The sequence below is a fragment of the Quercus lobata genome, chromosome 8, assembly GCF_001633185.2.
Source record: "Quercus lobata isolate SW786 chromosome 8, ValleyOak3.0 Primary Assembly, whole genome shotgun sequence".
Classification (NCBI taxonomy): domain Eukaryota; kingdom Viridiplantae; phylum Streptophyta; class Magnoliopsida; order Fagales; family Fagaceae; genus Quercus; species Quercus lobata.
Genome location: NC_044911.1, coordinates 60,076,282 through 60,092,991, shown reverse-complemented (window position 1 = coordinate 60,092,991; position 16,710 = coordinate 60,076,282). Strand labels below are relative to the sequence as shown.

Here is a 16,710-nt window from a genome sequence, read left to right as displayed (position 1 = left end):
TATATATACACACACCAATATTTATAATATAAAATGAAATCTTTTTAACTTTTAGTTGATCTTTTTTTTATAAAGTTACCATACAAGTTATCAAAAATCCAGAGTGTTTCACATGACTAGTCAAATACTATATCTTTTCAATTTGATTTTCAGAGTAACAAATAGTGATAAACTATGTTTGTTTAAATTAATTAAAGCCCACACTTTAAAAAAAAAAAAAAAAAAATCTATAAAGCAACCCAATACCAAATAAATCCTTATAAAATTAGGTTTATTTTTTAAACAACAACAATAATAATAAAATTAGATATGTATACTGAAACAGAATTCAACGGCACCAAGCTACGGGTTGAAGCTAAATCCTTATCAGTGGAAATGTCTTCAAAATTCCCAACAATTGCCTAACAAAGACCAAATAACTAACAAGAAAACACTAGAACGAATAATAAAACACTAGAATATCAACTTTTTGGGGGCTGCCTCAAATACTGATGGGATTGCAAGCGCTCTGGAGACATTTTAGCTTGTCTTCATACAGTCCTGAATCCACGAGCTCATGGTCATCTAACTACTGAAATACCTGTTCAATAGCATCTTTAATTCTTACATTCAGGGTCAAGCTTGGCACCAATCTTCTCATCATTGATAGTATTCCTCACCTTGCAATCATAGTCCACCAAAGCTTTCCTAGCATTAGACTTCTTCCTGTGTTCATCATCTTTAGCCTTGTACGTCTCTGCATCCTTCACCATCCTCTCAATCTCTTCACTGGAAAGACTTATCTTTAGTAATGGTGATCTTACTCGTCGAACCAGTGGTAATCTCCTTAGCAGAAACATTCAAGATACCATTAGCATCACTATCAAAGCAAACTTTTACCTAAGCTACGCCCCATTCAAGATACCATTAGCATCAATATCAAAGCAAACTTTTACCTTAGCTACACCCTGGGTGCTGGAGGAATACCACAAAGCTCAAATTTCCCCCAAGAAGTTGTTATCCGTAGCTCTTGTACTCTCACCCTCGTAAACTGAGATGGAGATAGAAGTTTGGTTGTCACGTATGGTGGTGAGTTTCCCTCCTTTTTGGCAGGAATGGCAGAATTCCTTGGAGGCAAAACAGACATATCTTTCGTAGGATCAGTTAATACCCCAAGAGACAAAGGGGTGACATCTAAGAGCACGATATCTTGAAGTTTCTCAGAATCTTTACCAGTCAAGATGGCAGCTCCATAAGCCACAGCCTCATCAGGATTAATGCCCTTACAAAGCTCCTTCCCTTTGAAGAAGTCCTGCAACAACTGCTGCACCTTAGGAATTCTGGAAGAACCACCTGAAACAACAACATCATGGACACAATTCTTGTCCATCTTAGAGTCGGTCAGGCACTTCTTCACAATGTCCATACACTTCTTGAACAAATCCATGTTGAGTTCCTCAAATTTGGCACGGGTAATAGTTGAAGAGAAATCAATACCTTTATACAAAGAATCGACTTCAATGTCGGTCTCAAGAAAGAATCCGTTTTGATTTCTCACAAGCAGTTCTTAACCTCCTAAGAGCTTTGGGGCTATCACTAATGTCCACCTTGTGTTTCCTCTTAAATGTTGCAACAAAGTGTTTTACCATTCTGTTATCAAAGTCCTTGAGTGTCTCCAGCAACTGCCTTCACTTCAAAGACACCATTCTCAATAGTAAGTAGTGAGACATCTGCAGTACCACCACCCAAATAAAAAATTAACACATTTTTCTTGCCAATGCAGCCAAACTTCTCAAGACCATATGCAATGGCTGCGGCAGTTGGTTCATTGATTATACGCAGGACATAAGCCTGTAATGCCTCCAACATCCATTGTGGCCTTACGCTGGAAATCATTGAAGTAAGCAGCCACATTCTTCACAGTTGTGCCCAGGTAGATTTCGGCCATCTCACGCATCTTCCTAAGGACCATAGATGAGATTTCCTCAGCAGAAAAATGCTTCTCCTTGCCCTTACAGTTTACCACGATCGTAGGCTTATCACTAGGACCTTCAATAACCATAAATGGCCGAAGGTTGATATCACTCTGAACCAAGGATCAGAGAATCTCCTACCAATCAACCACTTTGCATCTGCAATATAATAACTTTTTAGAAACAGTTCAAATAGAAAGGAAAAAAATTATAAGACAACAATAAAGCCCAAGAAGCAGAAATTAGATATTGATTTTTTTTGGTTGACAATTATATTTTATTTGTGAATTATAGGAATGAAAGAGGACATTTTGTAGCTCATATAATAAAACTAATAACAAAATTTTAAAAGGGAGAAAAAAAAAATCAACTATTGGCTCAAGAAGCTGCTCTTATAACATTGTGATTTCACGTTAAAATCTGAAATTTGATTAGAGCTGATGATACATGGATACAAAGTTTGAAAATTTTAAATGGGGACTTGATAATTACAGTCACTAAGAGTTCATAATTTATTCATATAAGGGAAAAAGTTATGAGTTCATTAAATGATTTTTATTTTTTACTACTGAAATTGTGAATGCTATTAACATTATTAAAGTGATTTAAGTGGAGAAATTTTTATTTTCTTCTGAACTATTGTAGGGAGGAACATTTTTATGGCTAATATGTGAGTGCACAATAATTTTAAAAAGAAAAAAAGAAAAAAGAAAACAAAAGAAGAGGAACTAGAAAATTCCTGAAAATAATTTTTTTCCCTTTTCTTTTAAGGAGTATATCATACAAGAGCAATAAATTGTGTTATTGGTGAATGAGAATTCAGAACATAAAACTTTATCTGTGATTAAATACAGTCCAAAATAAGTTGTTCTAACAGTCGCCAAAATAATAATCCATGTAAAAGCAAGAGCCAAGAAGACAGGCTTACACAAACGCAATATATACCAAGAATACACGTTGATGTTGGCAGGGACAGAACTATGCTTGGACCCCCCCCCGGGGGGGGCAATGCCCCCCCTAGTCCAATGAGAAAAAGGGAAGTATATAATATATAATATATAAAGCTTGTTTTTTTAATTTTCATGCTCTATTTTTGTTCAATACTTTCACGCTTTCATACCAAAAAAAAAAAAAACTTTCTTTATTCAAATTTTCATTAAATTTTTATTCTTTTTGTGGTTATTTGTCTGGGTTTTAAATGATTTATGAAATTTATCTTAAAAGATTAGTATAAGATAATTGCAGTTTAAGTGTTTGATGAAGTTCCCCAAAGAAGTTTGGGATAAACACACACACACATATATTCTTTTATAAATTGCTTGGATAAAAAACATGGTTATCTTTGGGTTAATCTAGAGCTACAATATGAAGGTTTAGGCTATAAATTTTTATTTTAAGCACTTGAGTTTGAGTGTATCTCGCCCCCCCCCCCCCCATTCGAAATCCTAGCTCCGTCCCTGGATGTTGGTAAGTAAAAAACCAAGTTTTTTTAGAATTAAAAAAAAATTTATCCAAAAAAAAAAAAAAAGTTGTTTGAAGATTATCCAAGACAGAGTTGGTGGGGTTCTTGGCAACCTGGTTCATGGCAGCATCACCGACCAAGCTTTGGGTAGGAGTGAAAGCAACATAGGAAGGAGTAGTCCTGTTCAATGAAGCATGGGTGCGTTTCCGAATTCGGGTGCGAGACTCAGCAATTTTTGAAAAAGTTGGGTGTAGGTGCGACGATTAAAAATATTTTTATTTTTATTTTCTATATATTTCCTTCATATACCGGTACCTAATAACAACCCTAGGTAAGAAGTGGAGCTAATCTCTGTCCACTTTGGAACCTAACTTTGTTTATTTTAAGTAACTGGTGGTCAATCGTGCATCTTAGCCTCTGGCCTTTATAAACACAAACACAAAGTATCCCAATGCAAAACCTGAAACAAAAACAGCAAAATGGAGCCAGTTCCATACACAGACCCAAGCTCTAGCAACTCAACTTTATCATCATCATCACCAATCCCACCATGAGATGACATGTTTTGGCATGATTCAAGGCCGATTTTGGCTTGTTTCGACCGTTTCGGTCCATTTCGGTTGCCAGCCAATACGACCCGATTTGGCCGAATTGGCTCGGTTTGGCGTGAATCGGTGCGAATCAAAGCCGAGTCTTGGGTCTCTGAGTACGTCGGTGCTGCGTCTGACGCGACTCTATGAGGTAAGGAGAAGGGTTTGAGCAAACAGGAGGGTACTTGGGTCTCCGAGTATAAGGCCACCCATTGTAGGAAACCCAACGCCCACAATACAAATAGATTGTGAGCCCCAAGTAGAGGCTGAACCCAATAGCCATATTTTGGGTACGCACAGTATGTGTAGTAAAAAATAAATAGTAGAAGAAGATTTTATTTTCAAAAAAAAAAAAAAAATGATTAAGATGTGGACCTCCTCTGTTGGTTTTGGGATCCCCTTTATCGAAATCCCCTAGAGGAACGAATGAGGCTTACTAGCAATCTATATATTGAGGAGGATAAAGAAGAAAGCAGTTAGGACATGCTCTAAATTCAGGTTTATCAAGTCAAACTCGACGTGATTATAAGCCTTACTAGTTTAGATCCAACTTCAACATCATTTCACTTTGTTTTCCTTTCTATTTAGAAGACATGTAATTTTAAAGGAGAATATGACAAATAATATGGAACAATTTCCCATATATTTTTAGAGAAACAAACACACACAAAGGATAAAGAATTTGTGATGTTTCTTTGTGTAAGATCCATATTCTTTCTCCTTTTTGTGTGTGTGTTTATTTTTGAAAAAAAAAAAAAAGTAATTTTGCTTGTGAAAGGAAATAAAAAATAAAAAATAAACTTTATAGGATTTCAAGTTGACAAGACCACCAAAAAATTATTAAAAAAAATCAAAACATTTACTTTCTAATCTATATCTATATTAATATCAATATTTATATATAATATAATATGAAATCTTTTTTATTTTTGTGGATTTTTTTTTAAGTTACCATATAAGTTTTTTTGAAAATTAACAGTTATAAGCTTTTCACATGATTAGTCAAACATATATTTTTAATAGTTATGAATATATAATGCTATACTATGCTTCTTTAAACTAATTAAAACCACACATTTTTTAAATAAATTAAGCAGGTCAAAACAAAATATATTATTTTTAATTCATTGTTTTTAAAAAAAAAAAAAAAAACTAAATTAGATATGTTCTTTTCTATAAATTCTCTAATTTCACCTTTTAGTTATGTACTTATTAATTAAAAAATTATATATATAATTCTTTTGTCTAACTTTTTCATGTGTTACACGGTTAATGACTAGGTCTATTATTTCTAATAGTAAGGATAACTATTTCAATAATCTTTCTCACAATATTTTTTCTTTTAAAAGGATTTCAGCCTATGACGTATTATTCGTTATGTTAAAATTAATAAGTTGCATCTTTTATTTTCACAAAATGGTACATGACTAACTGTCATTGTAGGCACAGTTTGCTTTTATTAACTTATATCAAGTGGAGTTGTAAAGGAAAACGTGAGGATTGATTCATTGTCGGCATCTGGATTGATTCAGGATCCTTTGCCGTCCACTATTTCTCTCACAACCAAAAATTAAAAATTCTCTTGTCCTTGAATCTGGATTTTTTTTTTTCTTTATATAAATTCAGGGGTAAGGTTACATTTCAGAAAGGTTACGTAACAGGGCAATTTATCCTCTCCATGAACAGAGTCCAGGCTAACCCTTTATCAATTCATATTGCTTACAAATCTAATCGAAGACTCTAAAATGCAAACAAACTGTGGCTTTTACAGGATAAATCAACTTCCGAGCTAGACAGGTTGAAGCTAAACCTTATCAGCTGGCATAAAATGACAAATCCAAAAATTTAGAGTCATAAATTTCCAAACAAGGACAAATTACTAGCAAGAAAATAAAAGACTTAAAAGGGTTGGAAAAATAAATTCGAAATAGTCACACTGGTGAAATGGTTTGCACCCTTACATGTGTTGTACTTTTGAGAGGTGCTACTCAAAGTTTTTGATTTTGTCCACAAATCCTATGAATGATTGGGTTGCAGATGCTCTCAAGCGTTTTCAGCTTGTCCTCATACTCTTCTGAATCCACGAGCTGGAGGCCCATCTGATGTAGGACACAATTTACTATTTAATTATTGTAATTTATTATTTTTGGTATTTTTATGTAAAAAACGTTATTTTAGGTTTAGGTGATTTATTTCCTTGTTTTTAGGTGCATTTAATGCTTTTTAGGTCAAATTTTATTCTTGATATGGTTAGGTATCAATTAGGAGTTATTTTAGAATATATTTTCTTGTCTGTCAAGTTTTATGGAGTCCTTAAATAGTCATCTAAGTCTGTAAACGTTTTTCAGATATTATTGAATAAAAAATCAGAAAAGGTGAGGCTTTGCTCTTCTTTTGGTTCTTCAAGAACTGTGAACTTATTAGGGATTCTTCCTTGTGGCATTCAAACTTTATACCTTTTGTTCGTGATTCAATTATAATCATTGGGTCAAGGTGTTACTTATACCTTTGGTTCGCGTTTCACTTATAAACGTTGGGTCAGGGTTTTCTATCAAAATCTGAATTTTAGCTTTCTTGGGCAAGTATTCCAATATTTTTGTTGGGTCTCAAAGCGTGTCGATTGAGGTTCGCAACATATTCCAATATTTTTGTTGGGTCTCAAAGCGTGTCTATTGAGGTTCACATCATTTGGTATCAGAGCACAGGTTCTAAAATCAGTTTTCTATCCCTTTTATCTTTTGTTTCCTGTTATCATCCTATCTTGTTCCTTTTGTGTCCTTGTTCTTATTTTGTGACGTGCACTAGGTCAAAATCGTGCACCAAGCTCAAAAAAAAAAAAAAAAAAAAAGTGAAAAAAAAAGAAGAAGAAGAGATGGTAATTATTGAGAACATTGTGGAAGATTCAATTGAGGTCAAATATGAGGATGAGTCCACAACTCACAATCCTCAAGTCTCAGTTGATTTGTTGAAGATGACTATACAATATGTTGATTTTCTTGGAGTAGAAAATTTTTATTTTATTATCAACCCTTTGTTAATTGATGTTGCAAATAAATTGAAAGTAGATGAGAAGAAATTTTATGCTACACTTTACGAAGGATTCAAGTTTTAGAATCGGATCAAGTTATTAAAGCATTCGAAGTATTTGTTTATTTGGAGCGGAAGATTTCAAATTTCAAAGATGAACTCGAGGACGAGTTTGTTTCAAGAGGAGGGGTCTGATGTAGGACACAATTTACTATTTAATTATTGTAATTTATTATTTTTGGTATTTTTATGTAAAAAACGTTATTTTAGGTTTAGGTGATTTATTTCCTTGTTTTTAGGTGCATTTAATGCTTTTTAGGTCAAATTTTATTCCTGATATGGTTAGGTATCAATTAGAAGTTATTTTAGAATATATTTTCTTGTTTGTCAAGTTTTATGGAGCCCTTAAATAGTCATCTAAGTCTGTAAACGTTTTTCAGATATTATTGAATAAAAAATCAGAAAAGGTGAGGCTTTGCTCTTCTTTTGGTTCTTCGAGAACTGTGAACTTATCAGGGATTCTTCCTTGTGGCGTTCAAACTTTATACCTTTTGTTCGTGATTCAATTATAATCATTGGGTCAAGGTGTTACTTATACCTTTGGTTCGCGTTTCGCTTATAAACGTTGGGTCAGGGTTTTCTATCAAAATCTGAATTTTAGTTTTTTTGGGCAAGTATTCCAATATTTTTGTTGGGTCTCAAAGCGTGTCGATTGAGGTTCGCAACATATTCCAATATTTTTGTTGGGTCTCAAAGCGTGTCTATTGAGGTTCGCAACATATTCCAATATTTTTGTTGGGTCTCAAAGCGTGTCTATTGACTGTGAACTTATTAGAGATTCTTGCTTGTGGCGTTCAAACTTTATACCTTTGGTTCATGATTCAATTATAATTATTGGGTCAAGGTGTTACTTATACCTTTAGTTCGCGTTTCACTTATAAACGTTAGGTCAGGGTTTTCTATCAAAATCTGAATTTTAGCTTTCTTGGGCAAGTATTCCAATATTTTTGTTGGGTCTCAAAACGTGTCGATTGAGGTTCGCAACATATTCCAATATTTTTGTTGGGTCTCAAAGCGTGCCTATTGAGGTGGCCATCTAACCACTGAATCACCTGTTCAACAGCATCATTAATCTTTTTCTTACGTACGAGGCCAATCTTGGCACCAATCTTCTTATCATTGATAGTGTTCCTCATATCGTAGGCATAGTTCTCCAAAGTTAACTTAGCCTCAACCTTCTTCCTGTGTTCATCATCTTCAGCCTTGTATATCTCTGCATCTTGGACCATCCTGTCAATCTCTTCAGTCTTCACTGGACAGTCTTGCCTTATCATTAGTGATAGTGATCTTACTCATCACACCAGTGGTCATCTCCTTAGCAGAAACATTCAAGATACCATTAGTGTCAATATCAAAACAAACTTTTGCCTTAGTAACACCCCTAGGTGCTGGAGGAATGCCAGAGAGCCGAAATTGTCCCAATAAGTTGTTTTCACAAGTTCTAGTTCTCTCACCCTCGTAAACAGAGAACAACATAGAAGTTTGATTGTCACTCATGTTGTAGTAGTTCTCCTCCTTCTTGGTGGGAATGGCGGTATTCCTTGGAATCACAATGGACATCTCTGATCCACAAACCTCTACACCGAGGGACAGAGGAGTGACATCTAAGAGCATGATGTCTTGTAGTTTCTCATTACCCATTCCGGTCAAGATTGCAGCTTGAACAGCAGCTCCATATGCCACAGCCTCATCTGGATTAATGCTCTTACAAAGCTCCTTTCCATTAAAGAAGTCCCGCAACAACTGCTGCACCTTGGGAATTCTGGAAGAACCACCTGTAACAACAACATCATGGACACAGCTCTTGTCCATCTTAGCATCAGTCAAACACTTCTCCACGATATGGATACACTTCCTGAACAAATCCATATTGAGTTCCGCAAATTTGGCACGGGTAATAGTTTTAGAGAAATCAATACCTTTATATAAATAATCAACTTCAATAGTAGTCTCCATTGCAGAAGAAAGAATTATTTTTGCTTTCTCACAAGCGGTTCTTAACCTCCTAAGAGCTTTGAAGCCTACACTAATGTCCACCTTGTGCTGCCTCTTAAATATATTAACGAAGTGCTTTACCATTCTGTTATCAAAGTCCTCACCTCCAAGGTGAGTGTCTCCAGCAACAGCCTTTACTTCAAAGACACCCTTCTCAATGGTAATTAGTGAGACATCTGTAGTGCCACCACCCAAATCAAAAATCAATACATTTCTTTTGCCAATGCTACTTGCCATCCTATCAAGACCGTAAGCAATGGCGGCAGCAGTTGGTTCATTAATTTTACGCAGGACATGCAGGCCTGCAATTCCTCCAGCATCCCTTGTTGCCTTACGTTGTGAGTCATTGAAGTAGGCAGGGACAGTAATAACTGCATTCTTCACATGCCTAGGTAGGCTTCAGCAATCTCACGCATCATTCTAAGGACCATAGATGAGATTTCCTCCGCAGAAAAGTGCTTCTCTTCACCCTTATAATCGACAATGATCATAGGCTTATCACCAGGACCTTCAATAACCTTGAATGGCCAAAGATTGATATCACTTTGAACCAAGGGATCGCTGAATCTCCTACCAATCAATCGCTTGGCATCTACATGACAATACCATTTTAAGGAATTAAAAAATGATTTGACAACAATAAAGCATAAGGAGCATAAATAAATTAATCATTTCTTGTCCATAGGTATATATATATATGTCAAGGTATATATAAATATATATATATATATATATATATATATTTAAGTAGAATTAGAAAACATCAAAAATTGGCAGCTTAAGCTCTTGCTGATGACCTTGAAAATTTTTAATTTGAATCGATACTATGTCCCTGAAATTTGTAACAGAGAACTTTAATTAAGATCATATTGACTACAATTAATAAAGTCAAAACTGCCCGTAATTGATAGCTTTTAACACCATGCGTGGTAGAATTTGAACGAGATTGTCGCCTATAAAATGGTGAATATGAATAATATAAAACATTGTGATATTCGGGTAAGTTCGTTTTTTCCTGGGTTTTTTTGACTTATTTAATTAGGTAAAGTATAGTAATATATTTATCATTCGAAGAAAAAGTAGAGTTATATTTTTATTAAAAAACAGAAGTATAGATATATTTTTATGTAATTTAATTTCAAATAAAATAAAAGGCAAATAATAATAAGCTCGTCCAAACATATTACAATGATTAAGTCGAACAACCCTGCATCTTTTGGCTAATATTTTAGTGCAAACTAATTTTGTAAAAGGAATATGTACATTTTTAGACCCCTTAAAACACAACCAGATTAACCTAGTTAATTGGCCAAGTGATTACTTAGTCAAATTATTCAAATTTAGGTTAACACAAATATATCATATTATGTAAAGCAGCAGAAAATAAATAACACAAAGATATGATGACTTAGGAAAACCAAATTAGTAAAAAACCTCGGAAAGATTTAACCTAACTATCTTCAAGGTAAAACAGATCCACTATGAAAGAATTGAAGTTTATACAATAGCGACTTAGACCACTAACATCCTATTGCTACATCGAGTAAAAAACTTATTATCACGATCACATAATAGCTCCAAGTCCACAGACTACTTCTTTCTTGGATTTACAGTAAGCACAAGTACTCCCACTTATGTATTTTTAAGCTCTTTATGTAGCAACCGAACCGATCATCAAGTTCTTGATATAATCTTGATTCTTGATAACCCTAAGTATATGTGAAGGCGAACACATCTAGATCTTACAAGAGATTCACATACACAGCATAAACAACAACCACAAAATGTGGCTAGGGTTTTTCCTTTTATACTTAAGGCAAAACATAAAACCCTACACGTCAAACGGGCTTGGGCTGAGTTGAAAAATTTTGTAGAAAAACAATCTGCATGAGCTTCGATCGATCGAGTCTAATTTTTGATCTATCGAGCCTTGCAGAAAAACAATAGTAATTTTTTGCAATTACTCGATTTCAACTTTACATACAAATATACTTTGATCAAGTCTAAAACAGGACTGAATGTTTTGATCATGGTTTGCCAACATTACATAATGAAGTTATAATATATTTAAACCTAAAGTCTTAGAACCTAACAGAATAACTAGAAACGACCGGAAAATAAGTTCCATTTTTTACTTTAAATTATTCACTAATCTTATCAACTAATGCACAGAAAAGTTTGATAATTATATATGAGACATTCAATTATAAGTACTACATTCACTAATCTGATCAACTAATGCACAGAAAAAATTTGATAATTATATATGAGACATTCAATTAATAAGTCCTACATTCTCAAAAATAAATTTAAAAAGTACTTTTGATAAATAACAAGTTAAATTAGAGAATTTGTGATAAGGATTTTTCCTAATTTAATTAGAAATTATTAAACCTAAAATTAGAATTTGTTTAGTATTAGGGTCCTAGTTATCTCTATGCTCCAGGCGAAAGTTTATTTAAATATGATACATATTAATTCAATAAGTACTAATAAATAAAATTTAATTAGATAATTTATTAAAAAAAAAAGATCAAACCTAATTTAATCAAAATTTGTTGTACCATTTGTTTACTTATCAAAAACGATGGTGAATCTTAATTAATTTAAACTAATATAGTTTGATATTATTACTAACTATTAAAAATAAATTAATATATTAGAATGAGTGTAACAACCCAGTCAACACAAAAAAAAAAAAAGGGGGTCAAGGTTAGATTTTTTTTTTTTAGTTCCCACGTGCCCCACCTAACCCTACTACTCATCATTCTCAGCCACTCATTTTCACACTATCCATCTTCTCTCTTTTGGCCGGCTCCCTCTTTTCTTTCTTTCATTTTTCTTTCTTTTCTCTTTACTTAAACACACACACACACTCCCTTCCACACTCACCCGCCGGCCTCCACTCCAAACCACACCATCTCACCATTATTTTTCCAACAAGATCACCGGAAAAATATTTAGGAACTCCAAAGCATCTTCATCATTTTATTTAAGGTAAAAATTTCTAATCTTTTTGGTGGGTTTTACACTTTTTCTTGAGGTTATTTTTATCTAAGCTTTAATAATGATACTCATGTGATTTATGAGTATTGGAAGTGATATTTATGTGTTTTATGTATGTGTTTTGTATTGGTAGAATTATTTGATGAGTGGGTATATATTTTGTGCTATTAATGACTACTTAAGGTTTATATATGGTGGAAAAATTTAGGGATTTTAAGTTATAACATGTGATGGTTGGTGAATTTAATTTTTCTATTGCCATTGGGTTTATTTGGAGTTAGTTGAGGTTCCAAATTTCTTATCTTGGAGGATATATTGATTTTACTTTCATGGGTCTCTTAATGATGTAGTGTAAATTTTATGGAAACTAGTCATAATGTTGGAGATGATATTAAATGGGTTAAATTTATAATTGGAGTTTTTGCCTTGTGAATCATTTTGTTAAGAAACTATGGAAGTGGAATATATTATTATTGATGAGGTTAGATGCTAGGCTTGCCTAATTAAGTGATTATTTGGCAATTCCTAAATTGTGACTAGATGCAATTTCAAGCTCTATACTCATTGTGATAGGTTTACTTGATATTGTTTAGGTTCTAGCTAATCTCCTTGGAGCTTGGAGAATTAGGATTTTGCGGTTGCGAGATAAGTAGCTTTTTAATGAGATTTTTTGGAAAATAGCCATGTTTCATAAATGTTGTTTTTGGATCAAGCACATTTTGGAAAATTGTATATGAATATATGTTTTCTTAAAAGTGTTGTGTTGTGACTCTACTATATATTATTATATATGAAAATGCATCATATTTGGTATTGCATTTGGGGAAATGCATGAATTGTTGATATGAAAAAAAAAAAATGAGCATCTTTTATTTAATCTTTGATAAGGAAATCTTGGATGTTATGGTATATTAGAAAATTTAACGATGCTTATCTTGTCTTAGCACTGGATTTTTGGTAATGTATCCACCTTCCATATCCATTTTCCTTCAAAGAAACCAGCTTCTCCCCCTTCCTCTTTAGCAATTCTGTAGGCACTCTTGCCATCAAAGTTTCCTGAGGGTGAATAAGCCCAGCTGATACAATCAATAGTGTATGGAGAAATTGGTATTGGTATAGCTCCAATTGTCCTCCCCACGACACTTGGTAAATCAAAGGAGATTCATTGCAAATTCCACATTCCATCTAGGATCATATCTTTCACCTACAATTGATCCTCACCTCTATTAAGATGTCCGATGATCATGTTCCTGAGAGGCCCTTTCGATAGCCATTTGTCATGCCAAAATTTTAAATTGCTGTTTCCTCCCACCAGCCATTTCGATCCTTTGTTAAAGACATCCTGCCCTTTTTTAATGGCAGACCAGGTACGAGAGCAAGGTCTCTTGGGGTTTGTGTATTTACTTCTCATCACCTTGGCCCAATTTTGGTCTTTTTCCACATGCATACGCCAGTTAAGCTTAGCAAGCAATGCTACATTTTTTGGCCTTGCCGCAGTCACTCCTAGGCCTCCTTCTTTTTTAGGCTTAGTGATTTTTTCCCAACTCACAGTGTGCAGCTTCCTTTTCTCCACCGAAGAGCCCCAAATGAAGTTTCTGCTAGTTTTGTCTAAAGCATCAATAATTTTCCCAAGGAGCATGACACCTTGCATCACACAAGCAAATTATTATGGTTGCTTGTGCGGATTATGAGCTTCCTTTATAGGGCATTGATGGCTAGGACTATTACTGCTGGAATTCAGCATCAAGTGTGGCTATGGTACAGACTGTTACTGTTGGAGTTCAACATCAGGTATGGCTAAATAGTGCAAACTGCTACTGCTGGAGTTCAGCATTAGGTGCAACAAGGTAGTGCTGACTGTTACTGCTGATGTTCAACATCAGGTACAACTAGGAAGTGCAGACTGTTACTATTGGAGATCAACATCTGGTGCAAGTTGTTACTGCTGGAGTTCAGCATCAGGTGCAGCTGTGGTGTAGACTGTTACTATTGGAGATTAACATCTGGTGCAAGTTGTTACTGCTGGAGTTCAGCATCAGGTGCAGTTGTGGTGTAGACTGTCACTGCTGGAGTTCAGCATTAGGTGCAGTTGTGATGTAGATTGTTACTGCTGGAATTCAACATCAAGTGTGGCAAGGTACAGATTGTTACTACTAGAGCTCAACATCAAGTACGACTGGGTAGTGCAAACTGATACTACTAGAGATCAGCATCTGGTGCAACTAGGCAGTGGAGTCTGCTACTTCTGAAATTTGGCATCAAGTGCAATTGTGGAATGCTAACTTTGTACTACTAGATGGTTGATATTTTAAGTTCCATATTGCTAGATGTTTCGCAACTTAGGAGGCATGGTGATTCTTCATTTACTGTTGACTCCCCAGTGGAGTTGCCAGAATGTCGAGGGCATTTTTTATTTGTTGCCAATATGATATTTGGGAAGTCAAGACCGAGATTCGACTTTAGGTTTGGAATATGGCCTAAAGGCTATCGGTGAAGTGTGAAAGACCCATTTTGCTCAAGGTTCGGGTTGCATCCAACAAATATAATAATAAGGCCCCAAAAATACCTCCTACAAAGTTAAGTTAGCACAAAAGATGACCCTCCACAATAAGTGCTTAAATAATAGTCCAGCAGTAAATAAGAAAAACATTTAGTGGTAGATATTTGGAAAATTAATAAATGTATTTGCATAGTAAAAATTATGCATTTCATCCATAGTCAGTTAATATAAAAGTGGGCCTCTTATAACAAGTACATAGGAAGAAAATGGTCCAATAATGAACATAACAAACCTCCAATGTTAACTTCTGATTAATTAATAAATGTGTTTACATAATAAGAATCATATATTTTCCTCATTATTATTAAGTCAACATAAGGGAAAACTCCTATAGTATCCAAAAAATTATGACCTTTATGTTAGGACATATGTGATTCACTTTTTAGGAAAATATGCTACTATTTTTTGTAATTGGCTAATCTTTTGACAAAACACACTTTACTTGTATTTGTGTAGATCTAGAATGTGTTTAATACTTCAAGAAACTGTGTTTCAAGATCAGGTGTTGAAGACATGTAAGTCTGTCCAAGAAACAAGCTGAAGAAGTGTCTGTCATTAAAGCTCGACAGCTAGCTATCTATCGAGCTTAAGAAGCTGTTCCAGCCCCGTGGTTCGATAGTTGCTCAACAGCATCTCGGTAGACAGGTATCTGTCGAGCTTTATGAAAAACAGAATTCTAGTTCTGTTTTGACTCCAATCCGGTTTTATGTGTTTGGGCTTTCTTTTCTCACAACCCTAGACATATAAAATGATTATTTTAAGGGCTGTTAAAGAGTTCACAAGTTACATAAGTGTTGAGCAAAGTTTGTTCAAACAAATTGTGACCGGAGACAGAATTTGCCCTAGTTCATCATTCTTGAAGAAGTTGCTGTGTTTGTGCACCATAGGATTTTGTGACCAAGCATCTTCTTGATCTTTATTGTTGGGATGAACTGAAGAACTTTACAGCCAACAACCTTCTCAAGTTGGTGCTTGAAGTCGCTACTGGGATCCGTGCAATTGGTTAGTCATGTATTGGGAGCCGTGCATCGAAAGAAGAAATTATCACTACAAAACAAGTCTAATTGGGTATTGGGATAAATGTTCAACTAGGCTGGTATAAGGTATTGAGATTCTTTTACTTGTAACCGCTTGTGATAATAGTGGAATTTCGGTAGTGGTGACCTTAAAATCACTTGGTGGGGGTTTTTGCCGTGTTGGTTTTCCCCATTTGTAAACAAATCATTGTGTTATTTTATTTTCCATTGCATATTTAGGTTAATTGGTGATTTGTTTGTGCTACCACGCGTTTGCATGTTAATTAACTTAATTAATTCACTTGGCTAAATTAATTGGTTAATTTATCACAAAGGGTCGATTCGTTTTTGGCCTATCACTTCATTATAATAGCAATAAAAAAAGGATTAAAGGCTTATAATTACAAGTAAAAGAGGAAAAAAATAGGATGGAATGAAGGGAGAGAAAGACCCCTAGCTTAGTGTAGCAAATATTTAACCAAGATTCTTATGCCCATGTTGGAATATGTGGAAGGATGTATGGTAAATGATAGAAACTACTATTATATGAGTGGGGGGCGGGGGAGGGGGGGGGGGGGGGGGAGTATATGGTGATGTGGGAATAAAATGGTAAAGGAACTTGGTTATTTTTTGCCATGGTGGAGAGAGACTGATTTTAACTAATCATGAGACCTTTATGGTGGTGAGTTTTGTTAAAAAAAGGGAAGCAATATTCGTGAGTTGATGGGTATGGTTATTTATGAACTAAAAAAGGAAATTATTTCTGAATCAAGAGTTGAAATTAGCAAGATTGATGGAGACTTTGAGACAATTTCATCCCCCTTGGCGAGTAGAGAAGCTTAGGGAGCAATTAGCAAAAGTGAAAAACGTTAGGTCTGATTAGCAAGAGAATTTTCAGAATATCCATCATGAGATTTGGCCAAAAATGGTATGAACTTCTTTTTGAGTGCTTGTCTCCTTTGGGTAATGTCAGATGGAGTTGAAATTCAAAGTATCTAACCTAGGATTTCAAAAATGGTGTGATTTTCTTTTGGGCTGCCTT

The 16,710-nt window shown here is 34.6% G+C and overlaps 1 long non-coding RNA gene and 2 pseudogenes across 1 annotated transcript; 1 reads left to right on the top strand and 2 right to left on the bottom strand.

The window, feature by feature from the left end:
- Nucleotides 1–549: 549 nt before the first annotated feature.
- LOC115957165 lies at nucleotides 550–3,976 on the bottom strand (annotated as a pseudogene).
- A 2,016-nt stretch (nucleotides 3,977–5,992) lies between these two features.
- LOC115957164 lies at nucleotides 5,993–10,299 on the bottom strand (annotated as a pseudogene).
- A 1,658-nt stretch (nucleotides 10,300–11,957) lies between these two features.
- Nucleotides 11,958–14,034, top strand: LOC115956007. The gene is made up of 3 exons (XR_004084243.1): nucleotides 11,958–12,083; nucleotides 13,644–13,883; nucleotides 13,976–14,034. It is a non-coding gene; the product is annotated as an uncharacterized LOC115956007 (long non-coding RNA).
- Nucleotides 14,035–16,710: the final 2,676 nt, after the last annotated feature.